At 42.3% G+C, this 27,780-nt stretch overlaps 1 long non-coding RNA gene across 1 annotated transcript in view; it reads left to right on the top strand.

Moving 5' to 3' along the window:
• Positions 1 to 27,030, top strand: part of LOC311524814 — a 144,990-nt gene extending 117,960 nt beyond the window's left edge. The window contains exons 2-3 of the long non-coding RNA XR_014712622.1: positions 26,640 to 26,726; positions 26,930 to 27,030. This is a non-coding gene — a long non-coding RNA (uncharacterized lncRNA). The remainder of the gene's footprint in view (positions 1 to 26,639; positions 26,727 to 26,929) is intronic.
• The last annotated feature ends 750 nt before the right edge of the window (positions 27,031 to 27,780 follow it).

The following is a 27,780-nucleotide window of genomic DNA, read 5'->3' as shown; positions in this document are numbered from 1 at the left end:
ACTAGAGCTAAAGCACTGAGGCCCAGATCCTCAAAGCTATTTAGGTGTCTAACTCCCTTTGAAATCAGAAAACGGTAGCAGATGGCAAGCCTCTGTGGAGCAGCCATGATGTGTGTGTGGGGAGAGACTTGTAACGGGCTAATTATGCACCAAGGAACCCTTCTTTCCAGGTGAGAATGTTGTATGCAGCATCTGCTTAGACCAGCAGCGATGAATTCTATGAGTTCCTTGAGATGGCGGACAGTTTGAAACAGAGAGCTGGCGAGAGCTAAGCAGGGCTGGCTATAGCTGTAAAAGGGCCTTGTTACTGCAAAAGCTACATCGATGACTTTCTCCTAGTCTCAAGTCTTTGTCATATGGAAATCCATGAGCATTTTGCCACGGACATCAATGGGGCTATGATTTACCCCTTTGGACCCAGACTATGAGAGGCTCCCGCATGGCTTCCCAGGAGCAGAGGGCAAGAAAATTCCCTCCGCCCTCCATCCTCTGTGTATGGCTGCACACTGAAGATTATGTAATTGTCAATACAAGGTTTCGTGCACCTTCCTATGAAGCAGGTGGCACTGGTACTGTGGGAGATAAGATGCTGGACTAAATGGATCACTTGTCTCAAATGTTATGCCCATTTATACGAGCCCTGACAGGTTCTGAGCTATTTTAAGAACTGTCACTATGGGCTTGTCTACACTACCGCCGGATTGGTATAGACATGATAGTATAGTATAAACGCGATAAATCGACCACTGAGCGCTCTCCCATCGACTCCGGTACTCCACCAGAACAAGGAGCACAAGCGTAGTTGATGGGAGAGCATCAGCTGTCAATTTACCACAGTGAAGACAAGTAGATCTTGTACGCAGATCTTGTATGTAGGTAAGTAGATCTAAGTACGTCGACTTCAGCTTCGCTATTCACGTATCGGAAGTTGCGTATCTTAGATTGACCCCGTGCGGTAGTGTAGACAAGCCCTATAAGCTGACTTGAGATGTCAACTCAGTGGGACGCTGGTTTTCTGCTCCTGGCTGGCAATACATGAATGTACCTGGCTGCCTGCTCTAATACACACAATAGACCACACCCACCTAAATAAATAATGGATCATTTGAGCCTCTTTATTAAGAGACCAAAGCACAAAGGCGGAAGAAGAAGCAGGAGTCTTCAGATACAGAGCCAGATTCTGCCAGTAGTTACAACAGTGATAGGACCCCATCTTGAATGGTACTGATACCTTCTGACCAGAAGCAGCTGAGGGTGCTGAGAAATTTCCAAGACTTAGCTCATACCTGGATGAATTCCACAGAAGTCAATGGATTTACCCTGGATTTATACTGGTTTTAGGGCCCAGTGTGACTCCTGTTTGAAGTCAATGGGATGTTTAAATGGAATCGAAGGGACCCTTAGTGATTTGCAAGTATGGAAGATGACTTTGGAAGTATTAAGGTAAGAGTGTTGAACAAAAATGCCAGTTTAAATACAGAACGAAAGACCCAGGCAAATGAAGCATGGGCCAAACTTTGCCACCCTTACTCAAGCAATGGGAAAAGAATGGGAGTTTTTGCTTGAGTACAAACCAAAAATTTGGCTCTATTTGGCTCTATTTACATAATACATCATGTTTAGGAAATGCCATAAATCTGATGGCATAACAATAATTTTGATGCTCTATTAAAGTCTCTTAAGGGGAAAAGTCCTATAGAATTTAATATGGATGAGGTCTCTATAGAGGTCTCTATAGCTGGTATTCTATAGAAATGTAATGTGGGCTGACTCTAAAACATATATAATATACCAGTAACAGAGAATATTTAGGCGATCCTGTAGAATTTGGTAACAGGAACATTATTTTCTATAAAATTCTACAGAATGTTTTTAAAATTTCTACAGAAAATATATAATGTTCAATTAAATTACATAAGACTTTCCTAAAAGTAATACCTACCTGTTATGGAGTGTTTTACATACACAGGTCTGAAAGTGCTTTAGACAGGAGGTCTGTGTCATTGTCCCTATTCTACAGATGGGGCAAGTGATTAGCTTAAAATCACCCAGTAGTTGAGCTGGGATTGGAACCCAGAACTCCTAAATCCCAGCCGGCTGGCCACTAGGCCACACAGCATCCCTCCTCTATAAAGGAAAGAACAGTTTTCTTCTCATTTTGTTATATTCCAGCACTACATAACAGCTAGGTATTACTATTAGGAAAGATACAGATTGACACACAGGCTAAAATCCTAAATGTGCATAAGCCAAGGTGCACGTTTACTTTTGCACTGACAGAACATCCGATGCATGCATATTGCCTGAAGATTGTACTTTTGTTCATACGTTTCTGCATGGACAACACTGAGTTGTGTCTATGCATCATGCAGTTTGTGTGCACATCTTAGGTGCATGTATGATGGCCATCCTCTTGGCTAACACATTGGGAATTGAATCAGGGACCTCCAGAGCCAGTGGCAGATTTAGAGCTTAATTTTCACCTCCCCCCTGCCCGGCACCCAGCCAAGAAAAAGAACATTCTCTCTTATCTCCCCCTTCCATTTTTCATTCTTTTTTCTTCATTCTCCTCCTGTATTATAAGTAATACGACGTAAATGAAATAAAGTGAGGTACCTTGGTTGTTTTTGTAGTCTAACTTTTTTTTCACAGACCACTTGAATGTTGCTGAGGGTCTTGGCAGACCACTTAATGATCTTTCCAAATGTTGTTTGTACTGTTAGCTAACTATTGTAAAGTGCTTTGGCTAGAGTACTTTATTAAAAAAAAAAAAAAACTTAATAACCTTTCCTCGGTCCATCTGAATGGAGTTCTCGGACCACAGTTTGAGAACTTCTGGTCTAGTTGAAAGCTTGTATTTGCATTCCGTAGCATGAAAAATGTGTAAAAATAAAAAGGATAGATTACGCATGAATGGAAAAATAAAAGTTAACTTCCTCTGAAGAAACTTATTCAATTTGAAAAAAAAAAATTATTCAGATAGCTTTTTTCTACACTTTTTCTTTACAAAATAGTCAATTAAGTTATCATAAGTAATATTTTGTAAAGAGGTACTTTCAATTGTCAATAGTGCCGAACTTGTCAAATGTTCCTGACTCATCGTATTTCACAAATAATTTTTAACTCATTTCAATACAGAAAAAGAACATTTACCAGAAGCATTTGTGACAGGTATTGTTAAAAATATTTTCAGAATGGTTTCTACGTTTGGAAAGGTTGCTTGCAAACCATCATGTCCAAGTCTATACAAATTAACTGATGATCTTGAAGCACAGACCTCATCATTTTCGATAAAATGAATGAAATGTTCCACTTCATCTTCAAAAAGATTTATGTCTGTGTCCTCTTAGTAGAAATCACTCAATTTCTTACTGTAGTGGCTTTCGCATTTTCGTCCATACGCTGTCAAAAAAAAAAAAATAAACAGTTTTCTTTAGAGATTTACCTCTATTCTGTAATTGCACTGTTACTGTGTCACAAATAATATTGACGGTCTCAACAATGATCTTCTCTTTCCCTTTTAAATTGATTCATTGTCTCTAGTTTCATCGAAAAATAACTTCCTGCTATATATCAGATATATCAGAGGAACCTATATTTTCTGTTAATGTTCGTGCCTCTGCGTCCACCGAGCTATAGTCATTTTGAACTTCCACGACAAAACTTTTAATTGAGGCTAACAATTGTGCAGCATTCAATAAATTTGTATGAACCTTTTATAGTGATTTGCTGATGGCATTAATTCTTTGAAGTAAATGGTACCACAAAAGAGTAAAACCAGCAATATCATACTTTTCAAACTTTTCTACTAAGGATTTTGCTTCGGTTTTCACACGCGGCTTTTCAGAATTTGATGTGGCGATGTCGAATAAGGTTTTCTTGATATCACCATAGTTCATTTTCAAAGCCAAAACAGCGTCTGCATGAGCAGACCATCTGGTGTCACAAATTCTTTTAGCTGTCAAATGTTTTTCCTTTGGCTGCTGCAAGCAAGATTGTAGCATACTCCACTGATGCGTGGAAACCAAAAAAAAAAGGCATACATATTATGAACGAAGTCAAAAAAGTGTGTAGCTCCCTCACAAGATTCGGCGGCAGCATTGCAGATTAAATTTAAGGAATGGCTGGAACCTGGAACGAATAAAACAGAGGGGCTTGCATTGTTCAGTCTTGCCTGTAGACCTGAATATTTTCCTGCCATATTTGCGACATTATCAAAGCTCTGCCCACAACAATGTTTGATGTCCAAACCTAAAGTTTCAGTGATTTCCAAAACAGTTGTCTCTAGACATTCAGAAGTGTGGGAGTTTAGCGGGACAAAACAAAGAAATCGCTCTACAACTTCACCATTGTAGGTCACATATTTTAAAATTAATGTTAATTGGTTTACATGACTCACATCTGGTGTTGAATCGACTATTATGGAATAGTACTTGGCATCCTTTACTTCATCAGTGAATTGGTTTCTGAGCTGCTCTGCCATTACAGTGATGAATTCATCATAGGTTTGGTGCATTAAAAAGTTGGTCTTCCCTGAGCCACAATACTGATAATTTTTCAACTGTTCTTTGAGAAAATCATCAAATTCACTAAGATATTCAAGACAGGTTAAAAAATTACCTTTTTGATTTGACAATGATGACTCATCATGTCCTCTTAGAGGTAGTCCCAAAAAAGACAGCAGTTTGACCATGGCAACAATATGTCTCAGCACTTTCCTCCAATAAGAACACACTCCTTTTCAAACTGAGTGGATAACACAGAATCAATTCTTCCAGATCATTTACACCTTTGAGCGAACTTACACATAGTATTAATATGAGCTTTGGAAGTTTCATGATCAGCAATATGTCTTACAACATCTCTGCAATAAGAGTGCCCGTCGACGAATATTTGTTTTCCTTTACTATGGTCAGGGAATAATTTGCAAACATAACAGTAGACTGCCTTAGTGGTTTCCAAAAAAATCAACCAGATTCTCATTTCTGTTATCCCATTTTTCTTCATCCTCAGAAAATGGGACTCATGAAGACCTCTAAATTGCTTTCGTCCTGCAACCTCATACTCTTTTCTCAATTTTTCCATATTACCTACGTTTTTCGGTTTATTTACTAAGAAATATTCTATCATATCCGATAAACAGATTTTGGCCATAATGCAATGTCTTCAGGGTAGGTTTCTTCCCTTGCTTCGACAAAATTACCAATATTTTGTCGTTCCATTGTCACTTCAGAGTCCGCTTGTTCAACTTTTGCAGTCATTGTGGTATCCCCACAACTCGGCAAGTGATCAGATAATTCAGATGTTTCCTAGCCCATACTTTCTGATGAATGTCCACTATTCAATACTTCAAGCTTTTTAAAATAAGATGACAAACTGTCTTTTTGCTTAGCTTCATCTTCTTGCCTTGCCTTCATTTTTTTGTGTTTTTGATTGCCAGACTCATAACGTTGCTTCATTATTGCTAAAAAAACTGATCTTGAATTTAGACAGATTAAAAACGTCTGAAAGAGCAGGTGTGTAGCCACGGGTGGGCCTGGATGGGCCATGGACCACCCAATTAGGTTTAACACAGTTAATCCCGCATTTTTATCAGGCTCTGTAAAAACGGGATTTTGAACTATTACATACTAGTAACAAATCATAGGCATTGTTGCAAAGTGTATGTGTGTGGGGTTGCTTTTGTTCAGTTGGATAATTGGTCAGGCAGACAGACTTTGATTGGCAAATGACGATTTCCCTTAGTTGCTGTTAAAAATGGCAAAGCAAAATTCATTGCTACACTACTTAAAAAACCCACATTTAGAGCACAGTTTGCAGAATAAATTCACAGACTGCAGAAAGCCTGGACCGCTTCGCGACTTGCAATGCTTATTAAATTCAGTCATTTGTCAGATTTGTCCTGCATTTTGGGGTCCCTCATAATTGGGGGCCCCATGCCACCGCACGATTTGTTTCACGGTAAATCCACCACTATTCAGAGCTAAAAAGCCAAAGCTAAAAGCTGCTATAGTGCAGCACTGTAACAATTCATATCCTCTGCAGATCCTCAAAGAGGGGGACTTATAACACACGCTCACCAGCGAGTTACACATGCTCCTTAATGTAGATCTCCATGAGGATGCTATGGCCCTAGGTGTACTGCATGTGGCTAAGCATGGTCTAAATAGGGAGGTGGATGCTAGAAAATCAGGATTCTCTTCCTGGCTCTGCCACAGACATGTTTTATGTGGCCTTTGGCAAGTCACTTAACCTCTCTGTGCACAATTTACTGCTCTGTAAGAATGGGCAATGATGTGTACCTCATAGGGATGTTGGAAGGCTTCTTTGATTTTGCCAAATGCTTTGTTGGGTGGGAAGCTCCTGAGAATGCAAAGTGTGTCCGCAGCCCTGAGATGGAATGAGGGAACAGGTGGGGGAGAGGCACTTTTTCAGGGGAGAGGAAATTCAAAATCAGCTGTAAGGTTAGTGGATTGAGGCAGCTTAAAAATAAACACAAACCGGCCCAATGCACCTGCCCACCACTTAGCCTTGCTGCAGGAGCATAGGTGGTCAGTGGTGCCCTCTAGTGCTGAGTGGGTGGTACTTTTAGGAAGAGAGAGATACAATTGTGTGTAACACCTGGGAAAAGAAAAGGAGTACTTGTGGCACCTTAGAGACTAACCAATTTATTTGAGCATCAGCTTTCGTGAGCTACAGCTCACTTCATCGGATGCATACCGTGGAAACTGCAGCAGACTTTATATATACACAGAGAATATGAAACAATACCTCCTCCCACCCCACTGTCCTGCTGGTAATAGCTTATCTAAAGTGATCATCAGGTTGGGCCATTTCCAGCACAAATCCAGGTTTTCTCACCCTCCACCCCCCCACACAAATTCACTCTCCTGCTGGTGATAGCCCATCCAAAGTGACAACTCTTTACACAATGTGCATGATAATCAAGTTGGGCCATTTCCTGCACAAATCCAGGTTCTCTCACCCCCTCACCCCCCTCCCAAAAACCACACACACAAACTCACTCTCCTGCTGGTAATAGCTCAAATCCAGGTTTTCTCACATCCCACCCCCATACACACACAAACTCACTCTCCTGCTGGTAATAGCTCATCCAAACTGACCACTCTCCAAGTTTAAATCCAAGTTAAACCAGAACATCGGGGGGAGGGGGGGAGGAAAAAACAAGAGGAAATAGGCTACCTTGCATAATGACTTAGCCACTCCCAGTCTCTATTTAAGCCTAAATTAATAGTATCCAATTTGCAAATGAATTCCAATTCAGCAGTTTCTCGCTGGAGTCTGGATTTGAAGTTTTTTTGTATGTGATAGAAGTGTGGAGAGACAGAAATCCAGGCAGCAGCACAAAGGAAAAACACCTATTTGGCAACAGGTTTTTTTTTCTTGATGTGTGCATTTTTCCCCATCCTTTTGCAAAAGGCCAAGACACACAGGTGAGGGCAGAGGTGGGCTCCCCTGGAAATCAGCGGAAGGGAACGCTTTCTACTTCTGCTTTCATTGTTCTGTAGACAGGCAGGAAGTGTTTCAATAGCAGGTGCCATTTTCAAGGAGAAACCCTGAGAGACAAGACTACGAGGAAGCAAAGTGATGTGTAAGTACATGGGGATTAGTATTTATGATGATGATATTAATAACAATGTAATGCCTTTAGGTGTCTGTGGCTTATAGGTTTTTGAACTATACATATCAAAGGGATGATCAAGAAAGAGAATAGATCCTGACAGCCAGACAACTGTGGGTGAAATCTGCTCATGTCATAGGCAGAAGGGGCTACTTTCATTCAAAATGAACCACACAAAACCACAAAGCAATTTACCAAAAAAGGGAACCAAAAGTTTTGGTCCTTGAGCCTGAAGGAGGCTACGGATGAATTCTGGAAGGGGCTGAGAGGAAGAGCTCCAGAGTTATGGGCCTTCGATGGACCTTGGGGGAGGGGAGGCTCACCTTCTTCTGTAGCATGGGGCTAGGTCACTTGCAGCTTTAAACTAGTGTAAATGGTGGATTCTCTGTAACTTGAATTCTTTAAATCATGATGTGAGGACTTCAGTAACTCAGCCAGAGGCTATGGGTCTATCACAGGAGTGGTGGGTGAGGTTCTGTGGCCCGCATTGTGCAGGCGGTCAGACTAGATCAGTGGTAGGAAACTTGTGGCCCATGGGCCCCATGCGGCCCATCAGGGTAATCCGCTGGAGGACCACCAGACCATTTGTTTACATTTGCACGGCCACCTGCAGCTCCCAGTAGCCAATGGGAGCTGTGGGAAGCAGCGCGGGCCTGGAACGGAGTGGGGGTTGAGCATGCCCAGGGCCTAGAGGAAGCCGGCGCTTGTGGGTACAGCATATGCTCTTCCTGCATCAGCTCAGCTATGGTGTAGGGGCTGACCCAAAGTCAATGGGAAGAATCCCTTTAACTCTAATGCAGGGGTGCTGGAACAATTTGTATAGTGGGAGTGCTGAGAACCATTGAACTGAACTGTAAACCTTGTGTGTAATGGAAATCACTTCAAGCCAGGGGTGCGGTAGCATCCCCAGCACCCCTAGTCCCAGCACCTATGGTCTTTGGCTCAGATTCCTAGGGCCGAATTTTCAAAGGTGCTGAGGATAGGGTGACCAGATGCCCCGATTTTATAGGGACAGTCCTGATATTTGGGGCTTGGTCTCATAGAAGTGCCTATTCCCCCCCTTCACTTCATCCCGATTTTTCACACTTACTATATGATCACCCTAGCTGAGCATCTGCAGCTCCCATTGACTACACTGGGATATGTGGATGCTCAGCATTTCTGCACATCAAACAGCTATTGTGGAGGAGAGTGTGAGCCCGTGACCCTTCCCTTCAATGTTCCCTTTTGGGGATAACAGCATCTGAGACTGGCCGTGGCTGGTGGGGAAGGTTTCTTGTATCCTTTCCCCACCTTACTCACTTGTGCAGAGCCAGGCACAATCTGTTCCAGTATGTTTTAGTTCCTCTTTATATGCACCCTTTACCAAAATACTTCGTAGTAGTATCTCTCCTTCCCTGAGCAGGCCCACACAGTAATTCTGCCTTTTGAAGATTATCACAAAAGGAATATATACTTGCCTAGCAGCCACCCTCCCTGCACTCGCCTTGCCTGAGAATGGGTCATTCCTGTGATCTTAGTCTGAATGAATGACGACATGATCCTGTGAACTTGGCAAATCTGTCAGTGATTCTGTAATGTACCGCGGGCAGAGCAGGGAGTGACTTGTGATTCCAGAAAGTAGCCGTTAGGAGGTGGTGCACAAACAGCCACATACATGTACGCCAGAGCCCCCTAAACAGATGGAGAACCATCAAAATCCATGCAGTATTTGCTGTGGAAGCTCATTTTCTTTCTGAAAGCCCCTAGAGCATCTGTGTATCCCCTAGAGTGCCTGTGTATCCTTTCCAAAGACCAGTGCAACAAGAAGTTATTGCTAGACCCATACCTGTTGTGCATTGCCCACAACTGTCAGCAAAGAAACAGAATATAGACGTTAATTTGAGTGCTATTGTTAGGACATAGATATTCAGGCCTGTCTGTAAAGGCCTATACTTTAAGAATTTAGCTAAATGTTTATCATTTATCTAGTTATAGAGGTATAAAAGAAAGAATCTGTGTAAGGGCCTTCTCTCACTGTGACAGTCTGAGGCCCTGTTCTTAAGCTAAGGCCTTTGGCTAAGCAGCAGAGGCAGCCATAAACTGGGAAGCGAATCCTCACATTCCAAACTAGTCACATTGAAATAAGGTGCCATTGGGCTGTTAGGAATACAATCCTGTCCTGATAATGCCTATTACCAGCAGATAAAGGTGGTTAAAGACAACTTAGTTTGATAAAAAGAAAAGGAGTACTTGTGGCACCTTAGAGACTAACCAATTTATTTGAGCATAAGCTTTCGTGAGCTACAGCTCACTTCATCAGATGCATACCGTGGAAACTGCAGCAGACTTTATATATACACAGAGAATATGAAACAATACCTCCTCCCACCCCACTGTCCTGCTGGTAATAGCTTAGTTTGATAGCATCCTGTCTGGCAAGAAATCACTTCTCAATAGTCGTGGTTGTGAAACCCTCATTTCTGTATGTTTTATCTTTATGGCCCCCACTTTTCTATTGTTAATCTGTCTGGTTCTCTAATTGTTTCTGTCTGCTGTATAATGAATTTTGCTAGGTGTAAATTAATTAGGGTATTGGGATATAATTGGTTAGAGAATTATGTTACAATATGTTAGGATTGGTTAGATAGATTTCAGTAAAATGATTGGTTAAGGTATAGCTGAGAATATTACTACATAAATTAGGGGCAAACAGGAAGTAAGTTGGGATTCAAAAATAAGGAAAAAGGAACGTGTATTTAAGCTTGCTGGAAGTTCACCCTAATAAACATAGAATTGTTTGCGCTTTTGGATTTCGGGTATTGTTGCTCTCTGTTCATGTGAGAAGGACAGGGAAGTGAGAGGGTGAAGGAATAAGCTCTCTGACATCTATAGATATACCATAGCTTTGCTGCACTTGATTTTCCCAGCTGTGTTTTCAGTACAGCTTTCTGTGTATTGCTATACAAATGACATTGCTTTTATTAACACTATCAGGTACAGCATTGTGGGTCAATGCTTATTAACTTTGCTGAAAATGCCCCTTTCACAGCTTCCTCTCTAATGTTTTTTATTTATATTACTGTAGGGCCTAGAGGCCCCAACTGAGATTGGAGTCCCATTGCACAAGTCCCTGCCTTGAACATCGTACAATCTAAATAGACAAGACAGACAAAGGATGAGAGAAAGGAGGGATTATTATAGTAATTTATAGATGGAAAACTGAGGCACAGAGAGTTTCAGGCTGAGATTTTCAAAGCTGACTAGGTGATTTAGCCACACAACTCCCATTGTGATGGCTTTGAAAATCTCCAAGGTCACACAGTCAGTGGAAGCTCAGCGCTTTTGAAAATCAAGGATAATTATTTAGATGCATAACCTAAGCTAAGGAGCTGAACTTTAGGACTAGTACTGGTCAGAAAATGTATTCCCCCCCTTTTTCCCTCCTTGTAGAAATTTAAGACCAAAAAAACCCCAAAACTTTTTGTCAAGTTTTCAACCAAAAATGTTGACTTTTTGTCAAAACCCAAAGCCCGAAGCTTTTCATCTGAAAATCAAAAAAAATTCAGCCCCAAACTCCCAAAAGCCAAAAAAAAAGTTTTTAGGTTTTTGGTTTTCCAGTAAAAAGTTAAAACATTTCTGAGGAAAGCCAACACTTTCCATGAAGATTTTCATTTAATTGAAAACTCAGTTGTCAACTGAGGGAAAACAAAAGGTTTAATGGAAAATTTGTGAGCAGCCCTATTTAGGATCCCATTTGTAAAAATCTTTGCTGTTGATTTCACTGATTTGGATGTGAGTATGCAGGAATTTCAGGCCCATGCTTCTTCTTAATGTAATAACCTGAGTAGAATGCAGACTATATTTCCAAAAGAACAGTATTCCTTTTGCAGATGCAATTTGGACTCATGTAATTGGTTCCCTCAGTTGTGTGCCTGCAATGGAAGTGTAGGTACAAATCTGAGTACTTGTGCCACTGTAGAAAGCACAGAGCAGGTTGTAAGCAACACAAGCATTCAGATTTTTGCACACATTTTTTCCACCTGCAAAGTGAAATATGGGATACATTTTTTGCAAAAACTGCAGAAGAGTAGCTGGGCTTCAGCCCTTTTGAAAACGGACCCACTTTGTGACAATCTGAACCAAACTAGGGCCCCAATGACCAACTGTTTCAGGTACTCCCCAAGACAATCTGCATCTCATGGGTTGGGCTAACGAGGGGACCTAACTCAGCAGACTCTGGTCAGGAATTGTTATTCCCCATGATACATTTAGACAAAAAGAAAAAAAAATGTATGTCTTTGTTAAAAGTTTTCTTTGATTTATTTAATTTTTTTTGTCAAAAAAGTCCCCAATGCAAGTTTCAGTAACGAAACTCAAAATGTTTCAGTTGCTGAAAACTGAAAAATGTTTGGTTTTGGGGTTCTTGGTTTTTCAATGACACCCCTCCCCCCAAAAATAAGTTCAGTGAAAACAGATTTTTCCCCCATTGTCCCTTGAAATTAAATATTTAGATGGACATTTTTTGACCAGGTCTACTCCGAAGTCTGTGTTCTGAGTCTTTTGACCCTCTATGCAGAACTTCAAAGCCAGCTGGCTGATTCCCATCATAATATTCAGAGTGTCAACTTTCGTAGGGCCATCCAAATCAGCAAGACTTCAACACATAAGCTTTTTGCACTGAGGGCTGACTTAAAGCCTACAGACGCATGTGCGTAAATCTCTGTGTACTGAAACCTGACTTATGTGAAGTCAAGCTTTGGGGAACACATCTGACCTTATAACCAAAGCCCTGTGAAATCTGTGAAAAACACAGGGCTCTGCAGATAACAAGAACTTTTAGTGGAAGTTTATGATTAAAGAGGGAGGACAGATTAGAGAAAGAGGGAGTGACAAAATCCCCAAAAGATCCTATAGAATCTAATGAGGTGACATTTCTGAGTGGAGAGGACTATATAACATAGTCTCTATGGATACAAATCCTAGGTCATAAAAACACAAATATACGAGCTGGTCTATACTGCTGGCCGCCTGATGAGGAAATAGATAACGTGGGAGCAACAATGAGGGACAGTAAAGAGGTAACAATCTGATAAAGCTATAATAAGCTTCAGCCTCCTGTCCCCACCCCAGGCCACCCCAGTCTCCGCCAACTCCTCCTGGATTCAGTGCTATTCACCCCATCCCACGCAGAACCTCCTGGTGAAACTCCTGCATCCGATTCTACTCCCTTGACAGGGCTGATCTCCCCCATGACCAGCCTAGGTACACAGGCTGAGTGTGTAGGGCTGGATTTGGAGCCAAGCCTGATTTCAGTGTTTCTGCAGCAGTATCTCTTCCAAAGAACCACACGTGCCTCTGGGGAATGACCAGTTCGGCTGTGCTAGCTGTGACACGGATGCTATTAGAGTAATGTCTCGTTGGCTGCTGGCCATTTTAGCCAACCATTTATTATTTTCCAAATGAATCTGCTTCTAAAGCTTCTTATGGGTGCTAGAGATATTGCTCCCCCACTCTGCACTTCCAAGGTGCTCTGCAGCCTTGAAATGGATGCAGTGATACACTGTACAGACTTTGCCACAGCAAAAGTAGCTCTTCAGTGTGTGGGAGGGGAAGGACTCCTTGGATCCACGTCTCTTATACTATGGTGGGCATTTAAATCGTTTTCAAGAGAGTTTGAGGCTATAAGTAAATTGTGCCTTGCGCCCCCCATTTCCTTGTATTACATCTCCATGTCAGGAGACTTGGCCTGCTTTATGCTTTATAATGAGCTGCCCACCCTGGCAAGTGCTCTGTGAGTTCCAGATGGTGATTTGGACTATACACCCAGGCAGGGGAACAAGAACCTCCCTTATGGCCCTATCTGTGAAGTCCAGACCTCTCTGGAACAGGTGAGTGGGGTATGGGGTGATCTTTGGTTATACCCTCCCCCCCCCTGCCACTTGCTGGCCAGAGGGCCTGGGTTCTCCTACCAGCCATGAAAGAAGGTGGCATGAAGCCCTCCTGCTATAAGGAGATAGACCCTTTGAAAGCCCTGAAATGAGAGGGAGCAAGGACCCTGGAGCTGGGGCCAAAGACTTGATGTGAGGATGTTGAACTTTTATTTGTTAGACTGTGTTACACTGGAAGGGGTGGGACTATAAGTTACCTGGCTAGAGGGTTCATGAGAAGGGGCTGAATGGTGTAGTGACTGTCAGCAGGGGGTGCCAGATGAGGAGACCCTGCTGTGCCATACATAGCCACAAGAACTGTGCTGACTAGTGAGTCCTCCACCCTTTTTCCAGGGTGACATTGTGTCCTGGGGGGTGTCTTGGAGACATTTGCCTCCTAGATCTACTCTGAAAGTGGTGCAGCTTACCCAGCATCCATTGCTCTGGGTTGTGTCTCAAGTCACAATCTAGCCTGCACTGCGTCTTTGTTAATAATAATGAATAACAATGCATGAAAGTGGAGAGCCATTATGTGGACCTGAGAGCAGAAGTTTGTCCAAGCGGGGGTTACACTTGAATCTGAATCCTTTTATTTTATTTTAATTTTCAAGTGAATGTAGTGCTGGTGAATCTTTGAGATCTCTAAAGACTGAAGTGTTCTGTGTCCAGTAGAGAATGATGCCCCGCAATGCCTGCCTGTGTGTTCCCTGGCAAGTGTGTTCCAGCTAGGCACTCATGGATGAGGATTATAACGAAATGTCCCATAAGGGCTAGATATTCTGTACTTGATCACTAGAGGGGTTCTTAACACCTTCATCTGAAGTATCTGGCAATAACCACTGCCAGATACTAGATGGACCTCTAACCTGATCTGTCCTATTAAGGTAGCTCCTGTGCCCGTATGTTGGGCAAAGATCACACGCAGAATGTTGCAGCCCCAAATGCTACCGTTTTGGAAAGTTGTCGGCTAATGAGAAAGCAGGGGATTGTAACCATTGTTATTATGCTCCACGGGGCCTGGTCCTTTTCTCCTTTACACCAATAGAAGTCAAGAATGACTCCACTGAAGTCAACAGATTGAAACTGGGGTCCCACTGACCTGAGGAGAGTCAGACCAATCATCAGTCTTTGGGTCTGAGCAGGCAGTGGAGGGAAAATAACTTTCTGGTGGGTGCACATGATTCTGATCTCAGCTACACCTGTCTAATCCCAGAGTAACTGTGCTGAAACCAGTGGTTGTACTTTGGATTTACGCAAATGTCACTAGAATCAAAATCAGCCTGGTATCTGGGAACACCATCCACAATCCTCTTCTTTCCAACAGACTGGAAAACCAAGCCCCCAGTGCTGCAGGAATAACTGGGAAGACATGAACTGAATAGTACTGTGTGCAATTTGAAGGGTTTGCTCATTGGAAATCCATTGCAAGGATGGAGGCCAAAGATATGATGTGATAGCTTTCTCAGAGGATCTGTCTACTCTGCAGCTGGGTGGCATGATTGCAGCAGGAGTAGACCTATCTGAGCTAAAAATAGCAGTGAAGCCACAGCAACAGGGACTAACTGCTCAAATACATACCTAGGATCCTGGGCAGGTTTGTACTTGGGTAGTTAACTTCCTGGTGGGTGCCAGGCTACTTTCTCTCCATTGCCAGCTGCTGTGGCTTCACTGATGATGTTGTTTGATCTAGCTAGAGCAAAGCTAGCTCGGGTATGTCTCCATGTGCTGCAATCAGACCTCTGATTGCTGTGTAGGCACCCCTCCAGAGCCTTTCAAATGCTCTTCACTGGGAGTTTGAACCTTCTGTTGTGATGCAAAGTATTTTCCTGCAGGTGATGTTTTGATATCATCAGGGGGTTATTTGTTCTTAAATAATAAATTGTTTGCAGCTTGATTTTTGTCCCCGAGGGTATGTCTCTTAATTAGTCAGTTGACTTGGGTCAACTCAGGACCTAGACAAATTGGAAGATTGGGCCAAAAGGAATCTGATGAGGTTCAATAAGGATAAGTGCAGGGTCCTGCACTTAGGACGGAAGAACCCAATGCACAGCTCCAGACTAGGGACCGAATGGCTAGGCAGCAGTTCTGCGGAAAAGGACCTAGGGGTGACAGTGGACGAGAAGCTGGATATGAGTCAGCAGTGTGCCCTTGTTGCCAAGAAGGCCAATGGCATTTTGGGATGTATAAGTAGGGGCATAGCGAGCAGATCGAGGGACTTGATCGTTCCCCTCTATTCGACATTGGTGAGGCCTCATCTGGAGTACTCTGTCCAGTTTTGGGCCCCACACTTCAAGAAGGATGTGGATAAATTGGAGAGAGTCCAGCGAAGGGCAACAAAAATGATTAGGGGACTGGAACACATGAGTTATGAGGAGAGGCTGAGGGAGCTGGGATTGTTTAGCCTGCAGAAGAGAAGAATGAGGGGGGATTTGATAGCTGCTTTCAACTACCTGAAAGGGGGTTCCAAAGAGGATGGCTCTAGACTGTTCTCAATGGTAGCAGATGACAGAACGAGGAGTAATGGTCTCAAATTGCAGTGGGGGAGGTTTAGATTGGATATTAGGAAAAACTTTTTCACTAAGAGGGTGGTGAAACACTGGAATGCGTTACCTAGGGAGGTGGTAGAATCTCCTTCCTTAGAGGTTTTTAAGGTCAGGCTTGACAAAGCCCTGGCTGGGATGATTTAACTGGGAATTGGTCCTGCTTCGAGCAGGGGGTTGGACTAGATGACCTTCTGGGGTCCCTTCCAACCCTGATATTCTATGATTCTATGATTCTATGACTTAGTCTGATGCAGAGCTCCAGTGCAATCCATTTGCAATTAAACACCACCACCCTACAAAGCTTTTCAGAAGGGAGTTGGATGAGACCAGCCATGTTTTCCCCTCTGTTTTGAGACCTCAAGATGCAAAAGTGAAGGTCTCCTGTCACTAACCCCCAGATCACCTACTGTCAGTGGGGTTATTTTGTTCTTGTTTAATGTTTTACTATTCTTAAAGGTAAGAAGGGGGAAAGCATATGTGAAAGTAGTAAGGCATAGGTGAACTAATTTCTGTAAAATAAGAGCCTCTCATGACTCCTGAACCAACCTCCCGCCCCAAAAAAGCTTCCTATCGCCCCTTTTTAAAAAACAGTTTCAATATTACTGTGCAGAGTGCATTATGGAATATTTCTATGCAATTCCTAAATGCTATGGTGGTGGGCTCCCTGGAAGTATCGTAGGTTAGAGTCTGATTTCAGCTACATAATGGAACTGACAGTTGAATCTGGTCTGTAGAGGGAAAGCAAGAACAAGGCATTTGAATACAGTTGTAGTGGACCTAATGGCTTGTTCCTGTCTGCTGTCCTGATGCCAAGTCAGGCATCTGTTCAACCAGGGTGCATTTCATGGGCCCACTGAGCATCTTGGAGCATGGACAGCAAGCACTTGCCTTTCCTTCTTGCTGTTTGTGTGTGCTGGGAGGTGGGGGTCAGACTGGTGAGCTGGTAAAGAATGGAGCCGGTGATGTCAGGTTGACTATGACAATCGGGAGCAGTACAATGGTCTGAGGATCTCGAAGGCCATTTATACAAACTCCTCTGAGGCAGGCAGGCAGGGGGAGAGCTGGAAACCAAGCCCAGGATCTGGACTTCCACTCCTCTGCTTGAACCTATCTGCTGGAGGAGCGTCACCAAAGCAGAAGAGTTAGACACTAAGCTCCTGCTCCTCATAGGGAGATCCCAGGGTCCCACTGGTTTAAGTGAGGCTCCATGTGAGCAGAGGGGTTCAGCGGTGCAAACCTTATAGCATGAATGGGGCCCAAGTGGTCTATCCTCCCTCTCACAAGGGGGCTCAGCTTCCAGTGATGTTAGCAGGAGGGGAAAAGAGAATCATTAAGTTTCAGTCCAGTGCAGCAGGAACCCAAAGGCCCAGGAGCCTCAAAGATATCAAGGTGCCTAACTCCCACTGATTCCAATGGCTGTTAGTTGCCTAAATCCCTTTGAGGATTTGGGCCCAAGGCATTGTTATTTTGTAGGACCTGATTTTTCTCACCTGTGTAAGACACAAACCAATCAGCATTCTCTACTGACTTACACCTACAGTAGCATTTTTCATCTGCTTTGCAGAGATGGAGATGATGAGGTAAGGTGCAAGACAAATGAGAATCAGGCCAGTGATGTTTTGCAAAATGGAGAAGTGGAAATGCTGTCCCTGAATTCTTGCAGTTGCTGTGAACTGGAGCAGCAAATATGGTGTGTAACAGCACTAGAACAATGAGCTGTGCGAACTGTGGTGTGCAGGGTTTGCTCCCTGTTGGTCATTGGAGGAGGGCTTAAAGATGAAATGTCTCTTGCCGATAAGTGTCCGGGGAAAGTCTAGGCATCAGTATTCTTTTGGGTGAGCCAGTAATATTGTCCTGCTGCAAAACAAAAAGAGGACCCTGAAATATTACATTTTCCATGGCTGAGTCTGTCGGTGCATCTTAAACTAGTTTGCACAGCGTAGATTTGCTAATGAGGAAAATTTACAAAGATCTCTGCTTATGCAAGATCCTGAAAGAGATTAATGGCTGTATATATCCAAGTCCCTTTATAGACAATTAATCTTCAGTGCAGGTAATGAGTCTTTATTGATTCTGCCATGTAAGGTAATTTCCATTTCTTTCTTTGAAGGCATGTTAGATACATGCTCATCTGCATTTTTTCCAATTATCTCAGGGTGATTGAGCGTCTCTCCTTCTAGCAGGGCCAGATTCACTGTCAGTGGGACATGTGAGGTGTAGCAGCTCCATGCTTCGCTTACATCCTCTGGCCACTTCACCAGCATTACTGGATAGAAGCAGTTAGGAAACTGGGAACAGGCTCATTGAAAATGAGAACCAGCCTCAGATATACCCCCAATTTGAATCAGACTGAATGGGACAGTTCAAGGAATTTTGATCAAATCTGGTAAATGCGCCCTCACCCCCCAAGATTTCTCACTGGAAACCTTGAGAGAGAGCCTGTTTGGACCCATTTTGCAGGCACAGAGGAACAGCTGACATTTTGAAGTTCTTATCCAAGCCCAACTGCTGGGAACAAGGTGTGCCTCTCACCATTTTGAACCATTTGTAATAGGATGCTGGATCATTTCGAGTGCAACTCCTTATTAGCATAGTGGTAAATATCCCACCTGCTTTGTTTCCCAACTTAACAATAGGATTGCAAACAAGTGGCATCCCTATCTTGTCTCTAACATTGTATCAGCAGGACCTTTGGCACTGCATCATGGACCCCTACCACTTTGGCCCCAAGATCTTTCATGAGCAGCCTGATTAGGCCTTCTTCCTGAAGGACCTTCTTCTCCCTCTAGCTCTCTTACTCCAATTCTTTGTTCTTGACTGATGCTAATGAGAACCACTCAATCTGGTTACCAGGGTAAATCAGCAGAATAGCTCTGCATCTCTTTGCAACCTGCCACCCTATTACAGAGGTGAATTAGAAAATGATGGAAGCTCCATTAGTTGGAACCTTTAAAACAGGAATGAAAAACACTAAGGGTCAGATTCACAGCTGTGCAAATTAATGCAGCTCAATTGAAGTCAATGACACCACACCAATTTAAAACAGTTGAAGCTCTGGCTCTGGAAAATGTATGGTAAAGAAACAATCCTACAATGTTAGAACCATGGACTGGATGATCTAGTAAGTTTTATTCCTCCCTCTGAATCATCTCTTTCTGTGAAAGATAGTATCAGTCAGTGAAATACTAATACATACCAGGCAAGTGGGTGGTCCTATAACTCATAAGTAGAGGAGAAGATACATTTATGGTAGATGTAAAAATGGCCTAAGATCTCCTGATAAGTGCTGAGTGGCTGACAGGCATGATTGACGCAGACTGAGCTGAGACTGGGAAGTGTCATGTAGCCTCTACAAGGGCTCATATGCAGAAAGTGTGGCTCAGAACAACTGCAAATGCAAAGTTGTACTGAGTCTGTCCAGAAAGCATTTATTTTAAGTGTTCATCTGCTGGAGAAGATGAGGAGAAGTATCCCACACTTTGTGTGCCTAAGCCAGTGGTTGGTAACCTGCAGCCCACGGGCCACATGCGGCCCATCAGGGTAATCTGGTGGCGGGCTGCCAGACCATTTGTTTACATTTGCACAGCTGCCTGCAGCTCCCAGTGGCCGCGGTTCACTGTTCCTAGCCAATGGGAGCTGCAGGAAGTGGTTCATTTTTCATACTGAAGCAAAGAGAGGGAAAGCGACTTGCTTATTGTCTCATAATGAGCAAGTGGAAGATCTGGGAACAGAACCGAGAAGTTTTGACTCCCCAGCCACTGCCACAAAGAATTAAATGCACTAAAATTATTTAAGAAATATTTAAATAAGTTTTAAGGTCAGATGGGACCATTATGATCATCAAGTCTGGCCCCCGTATAACAACGGCTATAGAACCTCAGCCATCAATTTCTGCATCAAGACCATAATGTTTAATGAATTATTTGAATCAGAGACTATGTAAATTCAAAAGAACTGTGGTTTGCATTATGTTGCTTTTCCAGAGTCTTATGAGTTTGTTTATATGTGCTCCTACATAACATGAGTGTTTCTGGTGTTTAAAACAACACCACCAACAAAAAAACAACCCTGGAACATTAATCAATAGTTATTTAAAACAAATCACAGTACTTCTGACTTCAGACGTTCCTTGACACATTGACTTATGACATGAAGTACAATATATTTCAGAACCCACAGTCTTTCACATCAATTAGAAGGATATGACTGTGAACACAATACAAAAGGATTCCCTTCTAATCCAAAAAGAGAGTCATATGGGACTAGATGAACTTTGGCGTGGTGGGAATCAGTGGTGTCTCTGGAATCCTATGTGGATTCGTCTTCTAAATGTCTTCCTGGGCAATAAGAGTGATCACAAAAAACAAATTAGGGGCTGGAAGCCATTATATTGTCTTGTCACAAGAAACTGTCTTAGGTTATGGTTAGGGATGGGCAAGAGGGTTTGGACAAAATAAAAGCTTTCAGGTAAACTGGATGACTAGGTGCTCAGTTCAAATCCAACCTGTGTTGACAGCGACTGATGGTTGTTCAGTGGTTTATAGGAATTGGAGTTCAGTGTCTAAATCTAAGTCACAGGGAGCTTGGTAATTGTTCTCCTTGCTGGCCACTAGTAGAATGGACAGAGACTGATTTGGCCAGAGTGTATGAGCTCTCCTAGGGGCAAAGTCTCTGCCCATCCAGTCTCTGTCCATTGTGCTGTGATGGCCAACAGAGACATCAGTTAATATGATGGGTTTTGTGGTTCTTCCAGGGCATGGATGAGGCATGTAGTCAGGGCAGTTGTATGTATTTCATGGATAAACAGAGGTCTTCACTCTCTATTTAATTGTCTGTACCTACGTGTGTGTTTATACGAGCCTGGATGTCACCATCTACATGAATCTTGTCTAAAAAAGCCTCTGCACCATTTGAGACTGATCGCTCCACATCCTGCTCCGCTGTGACCAAATTCTCTGCTGGTGAGACTTGACACCAGTGGCGCTATTCTAACTTACACCAGCTGGGAATCTGGCCCCTGGTGGTGTGGGTGTCTATGCTATTGTCTACCCTATTTAGGCCCCCATCCTGCAAAGACTTGCACACCTGCCTTGCTTTCCATAGTGAGCAGATTAATTGAAATCAGTGGAATTATGCTCAATGCATGGACTTAAGCATATTCACAAATCTTTGCAGAATCAAGCCCTCAGACTGAAAGCTTGAGGCTGGCTTCCTTGTATTGACCTATGTTGTATGACACAGATGCTCAGTAGATATATGTTACAGTGTAATACAGGCTGCTGATTTGGAACTCTTCCTGAACACTAAACATTTATACCTACTGAAGTAATCAACCTCCTTGCATATATTGAGGACAGAGCCTTCTTATTTACAGTGTGATCCGTAGTGTTGGAAAATGACAAGGAGTTTGGTTTAGAATTTTGCTACAGAATTAAAAGTTCACAGTTTTGTTCTCAGCAATTTATTTGTTTCAGAAACTTCAATTTTCATGAAATTTTTATTTGAAAATGAACACTTTTTTTGAATGTGGTGAATTCAGATTCACTCAGAGAAAGGTCCTAGTTGTCATTTAAAAAAAATAGCAAAAATATAATTTTTTCCAAGAAATCAGAATTTTTACAAATGTGACACCACTGCGTGGTTTTCAGATTTTGTTGTGAATATTTTGCATGAAGTCTGTCAATATTTTCATGGCATTCTTTTCAGGCACGAGAGAGTTTTGGTTGCAGTTGAGCTGGGATGGGGCACTTGACTGGAATTCAGACAACTGGGGGTCTGTTCCCAGCTCTGCAGTGTGACTTAAGGCAAATCAGTTAATTTCCCTGTGCCTCTGTTTACCCATCTGTCAAATGGGGATAGTGATATTTAAGTGCTTTGAGATATATGGGTGAAAAGTGCTATGTATAAAAGTGCTCTGGGTATCCCTAAGCCTCTAACTGCGAGAAGATGGGTGACAAGGGATGTTCTGTTCATCCTTTCTGAAGCATCTGGCACTGACCACTGTTGGAAGACCACATGCTGGTCTACATAGATCATTGGTCTGACCCAGTATGGCCATTCTTATGTTATGTTCTTATAGGTGCTAGCGAACAATAATTAATGTGACCTTAATTGGAGAAAAGGTAATTTATGGAATGCCTCCTGTTCATTGCCCTCTATGCACACTGTGTAAGTGTGGGTGTGGATCACTCTTAAGTCAGCTGAATTCATACATCACTTGATCTAAGGGCTTGTCTACACAGTAAATGGAATTGAAATAATTATATTGGTTGTAGTGCACACCCTTAATTATTTTGGTTTGTATGTACATAGACAGTTTTAGTTCAGTATGAGAGTGCCCCATTTCAGCATAACCGAAGTTAGTTCCTTACCTGCTTAACTAAATCAATGTAAAGGCACTCTCATACCAAAATAAGTGCCTGCACAGAGACATACATTGAAATAACCAAAGGTGTGAAGTATAACAGATAAAGTTATTTCAGTTCAAGTGATCCTGTACACAATTCCTAAGAGGAAAGCACTATACATAAATCCAGACGTGGCTGATTCATAAACAAAAACAGATTTCACACATTTCATAAAATATACTATATGTATCCTTAGAACAGCATTCAAGACGAAACCCTATTGAAATACTATTAAATAGACCCATTTTCATTAGATGTATGGTACATTGAATTACATAGTTTAAATATCATGAACTGTCTCTCTTTTTTTCTTTTCTTTTTCTGGCTTGTTGGATGTGTTTAAATATAACTGTACTGCAAAGAAAGGTGAAATATATTCCCCATCTGGAAGTTACAAACCATCCACCCCCTCCCTCTTTTTCTCCCTTTCATGCACGTGCATTCACACACAGAGTCAATATACAAGAACTTTTAAACCCTGGGGGCCCAATACAAATTATTACTCACAGGAATATTTCTTATGCATGGGCCCAATCCATCTGCCATTAGTCTAAAAGACTCCTGCTGACATCAGTCTGTAATGGATTGGCTGTATAGGAACAAGGATCACTTGCCTTTATAGGAGAGTACTCCTGTTCTGTGTCTCCTAAACTTCCCTGACTACCTCCTGCTACTAACTCTACCATGCCTGATCATATTTCACACTCCTGTCACTGGGAAACTTTCGCTTGTTCTCCCTATATCCTCAGAAGAGTAACTACTAGTTACTTAGATGGGAGCATCAACTGACTTTATTAGGCAAAATAAGGAGCTGGGTACACTTTGAATTGCCCAGTTAAGTCATGTTCCTTTTTTTGCCGAGTGAAAGAGAAATAGTCGGGGAATGGGAGGGCTGATACACCCAAGATCCAATCCTGGCTTCTTCCTGGCCTTAGAGCTGCCATTGATCCTGGGCTGTATAGAAAGTGTCATTTTAAATAACACTGAAATTAATCCTAGCTGCCTCCAGTTGGTGTGTGGAAGCATCCAGGCCTGCAGGCTGCTGTAAGGATGAGAGGTGGAAATCTCTCTTCCTTCCCCCCTAGTCCATTGCCACTATTAGGGAGAAGCTGAACATTCTTCCGTCCACCCACACCCCTCCTGGGACATTATTTTCTCTCCATCCCTCCCTCCCTCTCTCCCTCCCATCTGTCTGGAGTAGGGTTGGGCCATCCTCCGGTCTGGATCCTTCTGGTGCTGCTCCTAGTTTATCAGGGAAGAAACAGGGTGAAATTGACAAGCATCTAGTCAATTACATTCCACCCTCAAGCCACTATCAGGAATGGGAAACCTTTCAGGCAGTTTTCCCACAGTGAAATCAGGTTCTACTCTGATCTCTTGCTGCCCTGTGGCTTTCTGAAGAGCACCCATGAAACTGATCAGCATCTTGCTGGTTTTGCCTCAGAGTTCTTTTGGGTGGGTGGGTTGGGGGACAGAAGAGTGGAGAGTTACAGCAGGAGTCTCATTTCCTGTCTCTTCCCAGTCCCTCCCACAAAGGGAGCATCTCATGACAGCAAAGGGGCATTAAGTCTGTACTTCTGTAGCTGTTCAGTAGCCTAGTAGGCAGCATAGAAACTGGACAGAATCTTGTTACTTTCACTGTGCTGATGCCTACATTCACCCACTGACCAGAGAAATGGGCCTGTCCAGTGTAAGAAGAAGAGTGCATTTTTTCTCGATGATATACCTCTACCCTAAGCAGAGTAAATAACCAGGAGTAATTATGGCTACCAGAAGCCTCTCACTCTTTAAAAAAAAAACACACATTGGGTTGTAAAGGTTAATTTAAAAAAAATCTGCATCCCAGAAACATATGTACACATCTGGATTAGTAGTTATGAAGATTAATGTAATGCACAGTGTCAGAATTCCCACTGACATTTACTCAGTTTGTCTAAACAATTTAGCGGAATCCTCCTGCGAATATGAACTGCATTCTGCAGCGTTGTACAGACACTTAACCTCTTAATGCTAATTTCCCTACAGGCACATATGTAGGTTTTTATTCTTTAATTGCTCTTAACAATAAGATCATGCACAAAAATAGTGAGACTATTCTTGAAGTTTAAGATTAAGTTCCGAAAAATGAGGCTATACTCCCTCTATGGACCCCTCTGGCCTCCAAATTGATTGATAAAATTAGGGTTCCACGGAGAATGGGAAATAACCATTGGCAATATTTGAGCAAAATGATTCTCTTTGCTTTCATTATCAGTACTAAAAACTGCTGAGATGCAAAGGCAGCTATAAAAGATTAATAAAAAGGTAATTGCCCTTTAAACAAAGCTTATCCATTTCCTGTCCTAACACACTGTGGAGTGTCGGTGTCTGCTGTTAAATAGCTGCCCATTCCGCCCCAAAGGTGGCTGCATTTCAATATAGACAATCTGAAAAGCCTTCTGGGATCCTTTGGGATGAAAGATGTTATATAAATGTAAGACATTTTTATGGTTATATTCTCAAGCAGGGCTGTGCACAGATCTCAACATAGAGATTTGGACTCAGCAGTCTGACATGAGAATATTATTTATTTGGATTTGGAAATAGGATTTTAGCAATATCATAAAGTCAAGAAATATGTCCCTCTTTCTTCCAGTGCCCCATTTCCCACCCACTATCTCTCTGACCTTGTCTATACTAATTAATATAGTTAAAGCTGTACAAATCCCCTCCTCCCCACAGTGTGGATGCAGTTATATCAGTAGAGAGATGCTGTAGTCTGGTATAGCTATTCCCGTATGGGAAGGGAAATAAGCTATACCAGCATAAAGCACTTTTATACCACTGAAAGAAGAAAAGGAGTACTTGTGGCACCTTAGAGACTAACAAATTTATTTGCGCATAAGTTTTCATGAGCTACAGCTCACTTCATGGGATGCATGCAGTGGAAAATACAGTGGGGAGATTTTATATACATAGAGAACATGAAACAATGGGTGTTACCATACGCACTGTAACAAGAGTGATCAGGTAAGATGAGCTATTACCAGCAGGAGAGTGCGTGTGTGTGTGGGGGAATACCTTTTGTAGTGATAATCAAGGTGGGCCATTTCCAGCAGCTGAGGAGAAAATGTGAGGAACCGTGGGGGGGGGGATAAACATGGGGAAATAGTTTTACTTTGTGTGATGACCCATTCACTCCCTGTCTTTATTCTAGCCTAAGTTAATTGTATCCAGTTTGCAAATTAATTCCAATTCAGCATTGTCTCTTTGAAGTCTGTTTTTGAAGTTTTTTTGTTGAAGAATTGCCACTTTTAGGTCTGTAATCGAGTGACCAAAGAGATTGAAGTGTTCTCAAATCAGTGGTACTGCTATGGGTACCTGCATGGCCCCATAGTATGTCAACATTTTTATGGCTGACGAACACTGCTGCTACTCTGAAGCCTGTTTTATACCACTGTAACTGACCTTCACATTAGGGCTTTTACTGGTACAATTATTTTGGTAAAAGCATACTGGATGTAAAACAATCAAATGTAGACCAGGCCTCTCTCTCTTTGTCCGCCATAAATTTCAGTGGTTTTTGAAATTAAAGTTTGACAAATTTATTGTCACTGAATATATGGTGCTGCATTTGTTTGGTGGCTGGCCTGGAACCATGAAGAATCAACATCAGATCAGGGCAGACAATTTACAGTAACTAACTTGTTTGAATGTTGCTCCCTGTTTCCATGAACAAATTAAGACTTTCTCAGATATGTCCATTATTAAACATGAGGCAGGAAATTCTTTATGAATTATTCTCGATCTGCAGAGCATTTGCAAACAGCAATTCAAGCAGTGCTGGCCGGCAACCCAAATCACATGACGTTGTTTTTGGACTCTGATTGGATTATTTGCTTAACTAGCCAACTCCGGGGCCTATTTTGAATTGCAGGTGCAAAGTGTAATGCCTTCAAACTGCAGGTTTTTTCCATTATGAATGAGTTATGCAATTTGTGACTACTTGAGTATCCCAACTTTTAGTTTGCTTTTGACAGGTATTCACATTAATAAAACTCATTTGCTAGAATATTTGTGGAAAGAGAATACACAATGGGGGGCAAACATAATGGGGGGCAAAAACAATTCAAATCAATATGTGTGGAAATTGTTTCAGGTCCAAGAAATGGTGGAAGCTGGTGACAGACATATGAAAGCAAACAGGTGAAACAGACGCGCACGGTCAGCCAAGTTGAAGCAGCAGGTAAGATCATAGAGTGTCTCATTTTAAGAATGATCCCCACGCAGCTAGTTCTGATGGAGACTCCACTGCTGGGAGAAAATATTCACCTTGGACTTTTTGGCAGTGACCTTGGGTTTGGATTTTATTTGCCTTCCTCTGAGCTAATGAGTAAACAGCATCATTAGGATCAGGCAAGTGACTCATACATGATCTCTTTTCTACAGCTGCATGGTGCGGAGATGAAGGAAGAAGGAGAGACGCATCAGGACCCTAATTAAGCCCTGGGTGATCACTACTTTCCACCACCCAACACAGATGTAATGAGGTTGAGTGGTGCCCGTACAAGATAAATTAAAGCTACTAATTATTCCTAAAAAAAAAAGGGTTTTATTGATTTTCAGCTATAAAGGCAATACAGACAAAATAAGAAAAGAAAGATTAAAGACCAGCACTGAATGAGGATTAATATAAATGGCAAGTTATACTGAAGACAAGCACAAGTACATGTAAAGCTACTACTCATCAAGGAGCTAATGAACGACAACCTCACGTGCACTCGCACTGGCAAATTAAGATAAGCACAAGTACATGTAAAGCTATCATACACCAGTCACTTATCACTGGTTTTACACTACAGTATCGATACAACTAAGATCAGATCATCTCGAGCAACCAGACTTCTTTACTCCATAATGTTACCCTGCATTTGTCTGAAAATACATTACCCTTCAGTCGGTCGTTTTTCTGCACTGGCCAGGTACAGAGAGTCGAGAAGTGCACGTCCCTTCGGTTCAGGGGGTGTGGGTCAGGTTTTTCTGATACCAACTCACACACACTAATTCTGTGCCTTCGTATTTTTTATCTTATCTGTTGGCCGTGTTTTAAAACAGACCAACAAATCAAGTTGGACCACATTGTTAATGTGGTTAGTGTGATTGTCCAATTTTATAATTGATGCATACTTATCTCCTTGTAGCCAATTGTCAGTTAATCGTATAAATTAGGCTTATTTATCTCCTGTAGCCAATTGGGTCTTAAATGTGGTTAATGTGGGTTTGATAAGTACATAGGAGTC

Source organism: Lepidochelys olivacea (assembly GCF_965140295.1).
Source record: "Lepidochelys olivacea isolate rLepOli2 genome assembly, chromosome: 8".
NCBI lineage: Eukaryota > Metazoa > Chordata > Testudines > Cheloniidae > Lepidochelys > Lepidochelys olivacea.
Note: the sequence above shows the minus strand (reverse complement) of the source record. Positions and strands in the feature narration are given on the sequence as shown.